Raw genomic sequence first — 13,713 nt, 5'->3', positions numbered from 1 at the left:
AGTATTACTCAACACAGTCTATCAATCTGTTTCTCTCAATTTTTTTTCTTATTGTTGCTTTGGTATGATTTTTATTTGATCCAGCTGCTCTATCCAGTGTCTATATTGTTTCTTTTCTTTTTTTTTTTCTACTCACCAATACACCTTACATATACAGTGAAAGAATGACTCCCTCATTTCAACAACATTATTCATGATTACTATATTTATGTCTCTTACTATGTCTACTTTATTTATCAGTAATTTATTAATTACTATGTGCAAGACTCCATACTCAGTGTGTCTCATTCACTGTGGGTAATGGGATTATATTATATTGAAGAGTAGTACCATGATAAACATCACTGCATAGAGATATTAGAGGCCTCAGAACTGACTACTAAAATTTAAGAGGCTGATAAATGAAAATCTTTCCGGTATTGAGAGGCACCTTTTCCAAACCTCTGAATAAAGTGGACATAATAGGACTGCTCCCTCTTAACCTGGCCCCAGGCCTTCCTCTCCCCAAGTCCATATAAACATAGTTCTATAACACCAAAGGAATTTCTGAAGGAAGGAATAATAGAGTACAACATTTATGGTAATAGGTTAATCCCTCACACCCATTTTTAGGTAACCAGCAGACATATTTCCTGGGTACAGACAAGAAGGGGAAACTGTCATTTTATTCCTCATTTGGATGTCATCTGACCTCTTATACCATAGGTTATCTCTTGTTAATGGGCTGTCTCCTTGAGTAGGTGGAAAATTAAGGGAAAGAGTCAGAAACTACATGTTATTGAAGTTTTTAGTTGGACTGGATTGGCTTGGTTAAATAGAGTACCCAAAAGTGACCTGAACCCGATGTGATTTTCTTATGATAGTATTACAGAGAAAAAAAGGTAAAAAGAAAAAGATTAGCCATGACATAGTTGAAGAGAGTGATTGGGAAAAGATTTTTTTTAATGTTTATTTTTTGCATATTGCATAATTGAAACTATTTAGTAAATCAGTTCAGTATCTGGTAATGTAAATGAGTAAATAAATATGGAAGATAAAATTCAATATAAAGTATATTTTACTCAACATTAAATAGTAGAAAGTTCACAAACCTTATAATCAGGGGCATCAGAATTTGAAAATTTGAATCACGACTCTTCCTATCACTAGTTGTGTGACCTTGGGCAAGCCACTCATCAGTTCAGCTGTTTTTAATCCATGCTTGAATTTGCATCAGATTAAGATGAAATGAAACAACAGGCCTGTTCAGATTCCCACAAGTGGCAGCCTCTCAAAACTTTGTAGCTTTTTTCCTTATTCTTGTAACTCATTCGTTCCAAAATTGATCTATGACATAAGAAATTGTGTATGCAGTAAAAAATAAAAAATAATATGACAATAGCATTTGGTTCCCAAATAAGTAATGGAAAAATTTAAAATATAGTGTATAACTTCTAGTGAGGACTTCTGGCATTTATCTGGAATTTTTATAACAGATCATTTTTTGATAGGCTCAGATTTTGCAGTGGAAGAGATCTAGATAGAGGTATGATTAGAGAGAACTTTTATTTGAAAAAATTGGTCATGTGGCTAGCAGAGGAGGATAAATAATTATAATATGTTAGGTGTGAGGTGGATGGAACCTCATGAGACTCTTCTTAGAGTGAGACGTTGCTGTAACTTTGTTTCAATTAATGCTTGCTAATCAGTAACCTCAAACTTCACTTATAACAAGCAATAACAATATGTATTTTAAGTTAATTGCATCTCTTGAACTTTAGGGATGCTAATAGTTTGTGCCAGAAGCTTTAGACTAACAATATGTTCCATGAGTAAACATCACAGTATTCACCTGCTGTGACATTTGAAAAATCCGTCTTCTAAATTATTTATTTTATTTCATTAAACCAGCCACCTTAGTTTTAGTTCTATTTTCTTATACTCAAAATTATGAGTAAAATTATACTAATTTATTATACTGACTAGTATAAAAAATTATGTGACTGACAAATTTCCTTTGGTAGAAAAAAAAACTTTTAGCTAAACTTGATCACTTACATAAGTGATCATTCAATTTAAGGAGTATTAAAATTCTGCCCTCCTCAAAATTAACTAATCAGAAATTATTAACATAAAGAATTTGGGACTTCCGGCCAAGATGGAGGCTTAGACGGACATGCTCAGCCTCCCTCTACAACTAGAGAGGAATACAACTACTTCAAAACAAAAGATAACTAGAAATTCCAGAAAATAAAACTACACGGAAGCCCAACGTATGAAGTTATAAACCAGCGGCGCTCTTTGGGCAGGTAAGAGCGAAAGGGGGCGGTGCTGTTTGCGGTCGCACCAGGGACAGCGACAGGGAGAACAATCCCAGAGGCAGGGAGGACAATCCCGGCTGCAGTCAAACCCCGGCGGCTCGCGACCCCAATGCTGGGGAAAGCAGCCACCACATCGCCTTGAACAGTGAGGCCCAGGGGGCGGGAGGACGGATCCTGGTCCCCTAGCGGAATAACTGTGTGAATCCATCTTGGACCCCCGCCCCCACACAAACCACCACAGGGCTGTGAAATAGGTTGCGGATTGCCACTGGTCGCTGGGCAGTGACAACAAAGCGCCGGCGAGAAAGGTTGCGGATCGCCGCCGGTCACTGGGTTGTGATGAGTACACAGGCACTACCCCCTATAGCCGGCCCAAGAAAACAAAACGCATCTGTCAAAATGAGGCAGACAACTATAGAAATCCCGGTGGCGCAGCTCACCAGGCAACAGATGAAGAATCTGACAGATGAACAAATAAGAAACCTGTCAGAGGCTCAGTTCAGGGCCATTGTTATCAGGTGGCTTACAGAATTAACAAAAGATCTGGAAAAAGATGAGAAAGAATCGAAAAACATTCATACTGAAAGGAACAAAACCACATACAAGACAGATGGTGAGGAAATAAAATCCAGAGTTCAAATCAACAAACCAGAGCACAAAGAAGGAACAAACAGTCAACCAGTGCAGAGAGAAAAAACGGGAAGCAAGGAAAATGATGAGAGGATCAGAAACCTCTGGGACAGCTATAAAAGGCCCAACATAAGAATCATTGGTTTGCCAGAGGGCGAAGAAGAAGAACTAGAAATTGAAAAATTAAGTGAAGATATAATAAAGCAGAACTTCCCAAACTTGGGGAAGGAAATAGACTTACAGGTCCAGGAAGCACAGAGAATTCCAAAAAAACTGACCCAGGGAGAACCACTCCAAGACACATTATAATCAAAATGTCAAAAGTTAAAGATAAAGAGAGAATCTTAAAAACAGCAAGAGAGAAGAAAAGAATCATGTACAAAGGGGTCCCAATTAGACTATCAGCTGACTTCTCAAGGGAGACCCTGCAGGCAAAAAGGGACTGGCAAGAAATATTCAAAGTAATGAAAATCCAAAACCTACAACCACGAATACTCTATCCAGTGAAATTGTCGTTCAGAATAGAAGGGCAGAGAAAGTGTTTCCAGGACAAAATAAAACTGAAGGAGTTCATTAGATCCAAACCACTGTTATATGAGATGTTGGGGGGACTGGTTTGGAAAAAGGAGGATCAAAACTATGAACACTAGGATGAGAACTGCATCGCAGGAAACGGCAGCAGAGGCTAGGGAATTGGGGCAGGGGCAAACTAGACAGGCAACGAGAGTGGAGGGGGAACTATAGGTATGGGGAACACTGCGGGGGGGACAGCGGGGAGGGGGGAGGGAGGAAGATGATATAGGAATTAAGGAGCATGGTAGGAGGGAATGGAATAGACAGAGAGAGGTTGAGAAGAACTATATGCACAACTAATGGACATGGTCTAAAAGGGGGGGACAACTGGAGGGAGGGGGGCCACCAGGTGGAGGGGAGAAGAGGGAAAGGAAATTGGGACAAATGTAACATTATAATCAATAAAACACATTAAAAAAAAGAATTTGGAAGGAGAAAATTGACAAAACATTCTCACTTACCAATAGGTAACTTAACTTGGGCTTTGTTTAAGTGCATAGATTTCCTACACATACTTGATTTTAGAGAGTGCATTTGCCATTTCCTGTAAAGAAGTATTGTGTTGGCCAAAAAGTCCATTTAGTTTTTTTCTCTAAAATAAAAGATACATTTTTCATTTTCAATCATAACTTTATTGATTTGGGTATCTTGAGTACGTCAGCTACCTCCCCAATGGTATAACATTGATTGCTCTCAATAATGTGTGGATTTGATTGTTATCAACTTCAGTTGGTCTACCCAACCATGGAGCATCGTCCAGTGAGAAATCTTTGTGTACCACTTTTGACACATTCAATCAGTCACAGCACCTTCTCCATATAATGCACAAATCTTTTTTTTGCATTTCAGTTGCATTTTTACCTTTCTTGAAATAATAAAGTATAATATGCTGAAATGTTGCATATTTTCTTCAATCCTCAATATTTAATGGCTATACAAAAAATTCACCAATTTTGGTAAGCTTCTTTTTTAATGCATGATGATATGAGAGCTGCCACAATTCAATCTAACAAAATTGTTTTGAATAAAGTTAAAGACAACTAGGAGCCATCATATGGAAAAACCAAATGAACCTTTTGGCTAACCCAATAGTTCTTAACACTAGATACATATGATAACCTGGACATATTTAAAATTTATCTGTGCTGAGGACATATCTGTAGAGATTCTGCTTTGAATGGCCTGGGATGGGACATGAGTATCATTCATTTTGAGAGCTTCCCAGGTGACATGAATGTGGAGTTAGGCTTGGGACCCATTTCCCTAAAGGTTCCTTCAGCTCTTGCAGCAATGGTGAGTGGTTCTGTCTTTGGGGTCTTGTAAATCTGTTGACAATTCTGATAGTGTCTGCCATGCAGTGTTGTAATATATCTATTTATGCATTTGTCTCCTGGATCTGCATCTGGAAATGTTTCAAAAGTAGAAACCCCTTATTGGGTATTCAGCATCCACCAGAGTGTCTGGACTGTTGTGGCCCTCATTGTGTTGGGGGGCTAGGGGAGGTGTAGCTGGTATAATAAATGGAGAATATGCAGATTATGACCTGCTGAATGAGAATTCGCAAACCATGCACACCTGGTTGGCAGGTAGCTCTCTCAGCATCCCAGCTCATACTTTCAGGAAATGAAAACTCTAGGATCGTTTTAATGGAAAGCACAGTTTATGCACTTCACACAGAGGAAATAAAGTCACAAGTTGTATTAATTACAGATCTCAGAAATGGGAGTAGGCAATGAGCTGGGGGAAGGTCAGTCCTATGTCCCAGGCCTCAGGTCACCAACCAGCAGAAGACAGAGAGCAAGGCAGCAAGCTCTCATGAATTATTAGGTGGCGGGAGAGAGGTCACTCACTTTTCACAGGCTCAACTCTAAGTGGTTATTTTAAAAGGTACATGGAGAAAGACCTTGTGGCAGGAATACTAAGTTTGGGTCCTTACCTAGGTGTCCAGACTCTGGGTGTGAAGAGGATTCTCATACTGTAAAAGGACTGCGCAGTAACTCAAAAGAGCTGTTTTCTCATTACACTCATCAATGAATGAAGGAGCAAAATAGGTGATGTGTGGATGCCCATGTGAGGTAATTTATGAACATCAGTGCAAATGTGAAGGGAATAATAGGATAGACAATGGCTCTGGGAGAAAATAATTTTAGGTAGAAAAGTGCTTGATTATAACTCCTTTGATGCTTTTGCTTTATAATTCCAGTTTGCCTTACAGGTATAAGGATATTAGCCTTACAATTTATTTTTGTTTATTAGAGTAAACAAAAAAGAATATATCACTAAATTAAATATTCTCCTTATTTAATAAGGAAGTACTAACATGCATTTAGATGCCTAGTTGGCTTTTCCATCACAATTAACTGCTATTATTGGAATGTTAATCTCATTAAAGTATTAGTTAATAGGGTTTACACTTTTATCTATACTAAGGAAAAATGCAATCTACTTGCAGCTTAATAGCATTTTGAAACAAGTATAGTAGTAGTGTACACATTTTAGAAAATGTAGAAACTACATATACTCATCATTCTAAATAAGTGGACAAGGCTTCACATAGCCCTTCCCTGAAGACTGACCATGTGGTCCAATCCATGTGGCAGAAGACTAGAAATGAGTGTCAGAGCTCTTCCTATAAGTGACTGAAGAAAGGGCGACATCGGTACTCAAATTCCCATTATTTTTATCACATGAGAAATGTCTTGCCATGCCTCAGGTACCTGCTTTGGTCTCTCTATTACTGATCAGTTAGACCTGCTCAAGTTTCAAGACATTAGGCCTTACTCTGTGCTAACATGCAATGAGATATAAAAGGAACATCAAAAGAAACCAATATTGCTATAAAGATTTCTCTCTCATAATTTTATATTTTATAAAGACGTGTTGTGAAAATGGAAGAAAAAGCATGTAGTGAATATGCTACACTATAGGTCCAGTGTGTGCAAAATTCTATGTACTGAGAGATAAAAAATAAAATAAAATACAGTCCTCGGGTAATAATATCATTCAGGGAATCTCTTGAAGAAGGGGATGATCTGCAAGATTCCACAAGAAACTCCAAAATAATACTGGAAAATACCAGTTTTAGAAAAGCAGAGGCCCTGGGAGGACCCAAATGTATCTTCAGTACAACTGTGCACATTTTTTGAGCTCTACAAATTATGGGATGAAAGGAGGGGCACTAAATCACACAGATGAACCACTTCTCTCAGTCATTGATATCAGTGGGCAGGACCCTCTCCAAAACAAGAACTGTGCTTTAAGATTCTGGAATAGAACAACCTGCATTTGAATCACCTAGGTGCTTGTTAACGTGATGATTCATGGACCCTCCACACTGAATTAAAATCTTCAGCAGAAGAGTGCTGGAATCTACATTTTAATAGCTCCCAGAAAGATTCTTCTGTATATTAAACTATTCTCCTAGTGTGGTGTGGCAGATATGACTTTGGAACAGGAACTAGGATTGTAGTATTAGTTTATCTACTAACTAAATCTCCTATAAGGTCAAGTCGGGGTCTTATCTGTCTCCGTATTCCATTTTTGCTTTTAAAAGATCATCTAGTAATGTTTGTTAAGCTAAAGTTAATTGAACATTGGTTAAATCGCTCAATGTTTAGATGTCATCTATAGTCATACCTCGGTACTCGTCAGCTTCAGAACTCATCAAACCCTGTACTTGCTGCATTTTTATGAAAAAAAAAAAAGTTTCAGCACTCGGTGGTTGCTAGAACTAGTATGAGTCATGATGCCACTGGGCAAAAGAAAAAGCTTTATTGTACTCATCAGTTTGGTACTCATTATGAATTCCAGAATGAGTAACAAGGTATGAGCATAATTTGGCTATTATGGACTACAAGTTTTCAATGCATCTTTCAGTTTTAACACTCCGTGAGTGTAGGTCTTTCTGTAGAGAAGGTGTCGATTCTGCATTAGATAACACAACAACTACCTCCTGTTTATGATGCAGTGTTTTATTTTGTTCAGGCTCCTATAAGAAAATATCAGAGACCAAGTGGACTAGAAACAACAAACATTTATTTCTTGAGACTGGAATTCCAAGATCATGGTGCCAGCATGGTCAGATTCTGGTGAAGACCCTCTTCCGGGTTGTAGATGCCGATTTCTCACTGTGTCCTCAGGTGGTAGAAGGGGCAAAGCAGCTCTCTGGCGTCTCTTTTATAAGGGCCCTAATTCCATTCACGAGGGCTTTCATTATCCCATTTCTCTGCCCTCGTGACCTAATTGCCTCCTAAAGGCCCCACCATCTGATACCATCATCTTAGGGACTAGGTTTCAACAAATGAATTTGGGGGGGACACAAACATTCAGACCCTAGCATGCAGCTTTGAGAACCCTACACCTCCTGATTCCCCTAATTTATGTTCTCTGGAGTTCAGGGAACTCAAGGGGTTAGTGTTGGACTCAAAGTTAAAAGAGAACATGACCAGTTAGCTGCTTGACAATAAGCAAATAGGTGTTTGCTATATTGGGGCTCACCTATACATACAGATAATAGCACGAGAAAGAATGTCTGAGGCTTTCTACGTGGATTGTGTCAAGTTCTATCTAAGCAGTTCATGAGTTGGTGCAAGCAGTCATCAGCAGGAAAAAGCTGGGGAAAAAACAGTGACTCACTACAAGAAAAACAAAACAGCTTTAAATGGCTGACAAGCCGAGAGTCACAAAGTTAAATCGTCATAATAGCACAGGGCAAGTAAGACTTACCCAGCTCTTCTTACCTCTTCAACTGGGGAAGCATGGAGGGCAAGCTAGCGATGGAAGAGACAGGAGAACCATCCTCTAGCCTCTGTCCGACCTTAGGCACCGGCCTAAAGCAGTCCCCGCCAGAGGAAGGAAGCAGGTACACCACCACGTAAAGCTGGAAATTTTAACTACTACATTGAAATAGATGTTTTAGTTACTGAAGTTAGATTGTTTTAGGGTCTAAACAGACCAGAGGATTTACTCTGGATTTCAAACAAGTATGAAGGAGGAAAAAATACCCTTACTGAAAGGGTTTGAAAATGTCATGAAGGAAAACATTAGGATTGGGTTTTTGAAAATATATATTATAGTTCCAAATTTTGCATTTTATTCTAACAGTGAACTACAAAAATATGTTGACTATTGGTAGGTGAAGAGAATTCTTTCTAGTCTTTGGGTGATAAAAACATATGTATGACATTGTCCCCAACTTCAATTGGATTCTACTTTATATTTGGAAATGTTAGTAATTATACTTTAAGACATAATAGCATAAATATAATTCATATAAAGCAAAGTTATGAATTTAACTGAAAAGATTTGTCAAGTTTTCATATAGCAAGAGCATTATTATCAATGTTTCTTAGAGAATGGGTAGTTTTTTCTTTTGACAGGGAAGCAAAAAAGAACAGCTTGGGGAGAATGACAGAATAGTAAAAAATATAGAGTATTTAAAAAAGGATAATAGGATAGTATGGGATTGGAGTATGAGGGAAGGAGAAATGCCAAAAGAGATATATTAAGAAGTTCTTCTTTTTTTATATAAGAAAATAGTTTTTAAATAAAAAAAGGTTTATAATAAACTTGTTCAAAGTAAAATGTCATTTTGGAGGAAAAAGTGAGCAGAGATATGATTTTATAAGGTTGTAGACATTTGCGTATAGCAAAAAAGCAGAATATGCAATATATAAATAAAATGTACAGTTTTTATGAATTCTGAAATATTAACAGAATTCCAGAAAAAATAGAATTCAAGTGTTGTTCTATTTGCTGTAAATGAATGTGAGGGAAATGCTAGTCTTTTTGGAAGGAGTATTATAAATGATAGAGGCAATATTAATTGTCTTTGGAACTAAATTATTTACCATCTACTTAAGAATTGTAAGTCTGAGATTTGTATTTCAGAAAAACTTTCTGAAGCTGAAGAAGATTTAGAGAAGCAAAAATAACATTTCAGATGATGGTAGTATATAATAGGAGGAAAAACTAAATAGAATAGAAAATTTTAGTCTGGAAATAAAGTGAGAGCAGTTACAAATACCCTCTTTATAAAGAGGTGAACCAGAGAAGACTTCTTCACCAAAACCCATTATAAGTGGCCCGATGTTGTATATGAATGAACACAAGGTAAAATGAACATTGAAATGAATAAAGGGGATCAAATTTTTATAAAATATTGTCATGTGAATGGTTATGGACATATGTTTAGTACCATGTATGATAGGTGTAAAATATGGTTTATTGGGAAATAATTTCCTAGCAGAGAAATAGCAGAGCACAGCCATTTATTCCTGGAGTTTTTGTATGGCATCCACCACCTTGGCAGGGCAGATAGGCTGCATGCACCCTGGCTGCAGTGGCCGCAGAGTGGCCACTGGTGTATAACTATCTTTATGTTTGTTGGCCCAGCAGACAGGAGCATTTACCTGGTCTGGGAAGTGGCCTTTACAAAAGAAGAGCTCTTCCACTGACCTAACTCTGTCCCGCTGAACCAGCTCTCATCTGAGCAGAGCCTGAGAAAAGAGAAAATAATTCTCCAGATTTGGCAAATGAAAATAGAGAATTCATATTACATTTGAATTTCAGATTTAAAAAAAAAAACTGATAAATTTGAGTATGTCTATGCAAGCTCTAAGACACACATGATAAAAAAATGTGTTATGTCTGGAATTCAGACTGAATGACTGAATGTGTTTAAGTTGGCAATTCTATCCCAGGTTCGTCTTTTTTTCACACTGATAGTAAATGAACTACTTACTCAGTTGGTAGCAGTGACCATATGAGGCAGGCAGCTCCAGAAATTATTATGTACCGATCAAGGCAAAGCTGATGCAACCTTTTCTGCTATATCTTTTTTTCCTTTCTTTTGTGTTTTCTTGAAATCAATCTATAGGATCCCAGGGTTTCAAAGGATTCCCAAAATGGAACAAAAAGTAAAATGATTTAGAGCATATTCTTTGAAACTGGGCAGTTTTGGGTTTTATCTTCGTCTTGTTACCATGGACAAATTGCTTCACTTCCCTCAAGCTCAATTTTGTCATCTGTAAATTGTATAATATTTGACACAGATGATGTTAAAGTATGAAAAACAGTGTGTAAAATGTGTGGCAATGGTGAACACTTACTAAATGAGATGTTTTATTAATATGACATGTGTTAGAAATACACTTTCCCAGTATATAAATACTAGGGGACACATAAAGTTTGAAATATGTAAATTTACAAACACATATGAGACAATGATATTTTACATGCCAGGTGGCACAAGCTGAAAATATAGTTCCCCCAAATTGAATAGGTTCACAGAGAAGAGGTTCATAAGGAAATCATAATGAAACACAAACACACAAACAAAAGATCCCACACATCTTCATGCTTAACTCTTATTAAAATATATGTGGTATACTAAAGCACATCATTTTTGTAGCACCACATAACAGAGAATACACCAAACTATACTTTTGTATTTTTAAAATATAATCAAATGTAGGATTAGCCAACATCAGCACCATATAAATTAAAACTTAAAGTCATTACCCCTCAGTGATCACTCTGGAAAATTTTTGATAAACATTGATCTCAATCACTGAATTATTATTTGAATAAAAGAATCTAACCTGTCATAAGCCAGGTGATAAAACATGTAGTATTGAAGTTTCAGTATGGTATTGAAATTCCTTAGGATTTAAATAAATATTTTCATTTCCATAGTGGTAATGGTTTCTCATTGAAGGTATGAATGCACTTGGGGATTCCTGCTGCAGGTCATAAACTACTCATGAGATGTGGCCATCTTCTGAATTGTGGTATTACAGTGATTTGATGATCATCTATTATCCTGTATATCATAATCTTCCATTTCTAGGATTCAAGTCCATAATTGAAATAATATGTTGGCATTATATTATTAGTAATACAAATCTATGAGTTATCCCCTTTTGCAGAATTTAAAGGAAATTTATTAGTATATGTCTCACTAAATTGATGGAATTCATAAATACAGCTTACATAAATGTCATTTGTAAAGCTATGTATTTTTAAATATAGCTTCCCCAGCTCATTTTTATCATCTGATTTTGAGGAAATGTCTTTTTTTTCAAAGATTAAATAACTGAGCTGTGAAATTAGTTGTTGACTGTATATATATCAGATGAAAGGAGAGTAGGAGGGGCAGTGAGTGAAAGTAACTCTTCCCTGTGACTTTATTGAGCCAAGTTCTTGAGATTAGCTTAGTGGAAAACAATAAATTAAAATGAGTTGAAGGAAATGCCTTTTATGCAACTCATAATTAACCCTTGAAACCCTGCTATAATATTTTATGCAGGCAAATAACCACAAGATTCAACAAGAAATTAGATGCTATATCTGAATCAGAATGTCACTTGCAGTTAATCTGCCTCTAGTGAAACTTGTAAAAGTTAGAAGTGATTATGGTTGTGTTTTAAATGATCACAAACTAAGACCAGAATAATAATGTCTTTGTGATATAGCACCAGAAGCTGAGCTAAGTGTTTTGGAGGTTATATAGATCATGATTTCACCAAGTTTTTAGTTCTCACAAATTTAATTATTATTATTATTTTTGCCTTTTTTAAAACTGTTGTTCTTTTACAGTTGTCCCAATATTTCCCTGTTGCTCTCCCCCGCCCCACTCCGCCTTTGCTTCCACAGTGAATCTCCATCTGGTTGTCCATGTCCGTGGGTCATTAATACTTGTTCCTTGACTAGTCCCTTCCCCTTCTTTCCCCCCTTCTCCTCTCCCGCCTCCCCTCTGGTCACTATCAGTCTGTTCCTTGTTTCCATGCCTCTGGTTCTATTTTCCTTATTTGTTTGTTTTGTTATTAGGTTCCTTTTACAGATGAGATCATATGATATTTGTCTTTAGCTGCCTGGCTTACTTCACTTAGCATAATACTCTCCAAACATTCAAATTCATGGAGACTGAATAACATGCTATTAAGTAATGAATGGGTTAACAATGAGATCAAGGAAGAAATAAAAAAGTTTCTGGAAACAAATGAACATCAACACACAACAGCCCAAAACCCATGGGACACAGCAAAGGCAGTCTTGAGAGGGAAGTTCATAGCAATACAGGCCTACTGAAAAAGGATAGAAGAATCTCAGATAAACAAACTAACCCTAGGGCTACAAGAATTAGAGGAACAACAAGAAACAAAGCACAAATTTAACTTTTCTGAAGTATATAGTAGTGTCATAAAAAAACAGATTATTATGTATTTTTTCTTTCTACATCTAAACATTAGGTTTTTGTTTTACCCTCCCCTTCCTCCTACCATCATTTGTATTTTTTATTACAATGCCAATGTTTCCACTGTGCCCCTTAACTCTGGATACTGAAGACAGTAGAGAGAATTCAAAGATTTTCTGAATTACTGAGTTGAAGGTTCACCATATCATTATTTCAGACATCAAATTAGGCAGTGGACAGAAGTCTTTTTTATTTGTCTAGGTAAGTCTGTTGGAGTGGACACTTACATGCTTTCTCTTCTGAGGAGAATATGTTACTGTTGGTATTTAGCTAGAAAATGGGAGCAAAGGAGACTAGATAATGAACTTAATAAAATGGAAAGCAGGAGTCAGTTTGCTTCACCAGGAAACTACAACTTCAAATCCAGGGGATTACAGCATTGCTCCACCAAGAGATTAACACTCCTCTCTTCCTTCCTTTGCTACTCGGATTGTTGGGGGTGGCAGGGGGAAGTGCTGAACCCTAGAGGCCTGTCAGTCCAACTAGGGGGTATAAGCCCATCCAATACCTTGAGGGTTTTGGAAGCTTATTGGTTCTGTTGAGACAAGACCTGGTCCATCCCAAACCCAAGCTCCTGATTATAACTCCAGGGGAAAACAAGAGGCTCTGTTGCTTGTGACCCCACATTCACACAACGCATGCATCTGTATTCTCCATGGCCTCCAAGAGGGAGCATGAGTACTGAAGTACAGCAATACACTGCAGTGGGAAACACATGCTAAGCTAGCCAGAGGCTGGACTGGACTAGATTTTAATATGGAGAAGAAACTCTTGGCAGTAGCCTTTGTCCTGGCCCTACTGACAAGATTGGACTTTTTCTATGGCCAGACAGATGGAGATGCTACACTGAGAAGTCAGGAGGGGAACCCCCGTAATTTTACATCATCAATAAACCACACTAAGAGCCCCATCCTCCCGTGTGGGTCTCAGGAAATTATTTTCCGCTAAACACTG

This window comes from Furipterus horrens, unplaced genomic scaffold (assembly GCF_987537825.1).
Source record: "Furipterus horrens unplaced genomic scaffold, mFurHor1.1.pri manual_scaffold_12, whole genome shotgun sequence".
NCBI classification, from domain to species: domain Eukaryota; kingdom Metazoa; phylum Chordata; class Mammalia; order Chiroptera; family Furipteridae; genus Furipterus; species Furipterus horrens.
Note: the sequence above shows the minus strand (reverse complement) of the source record.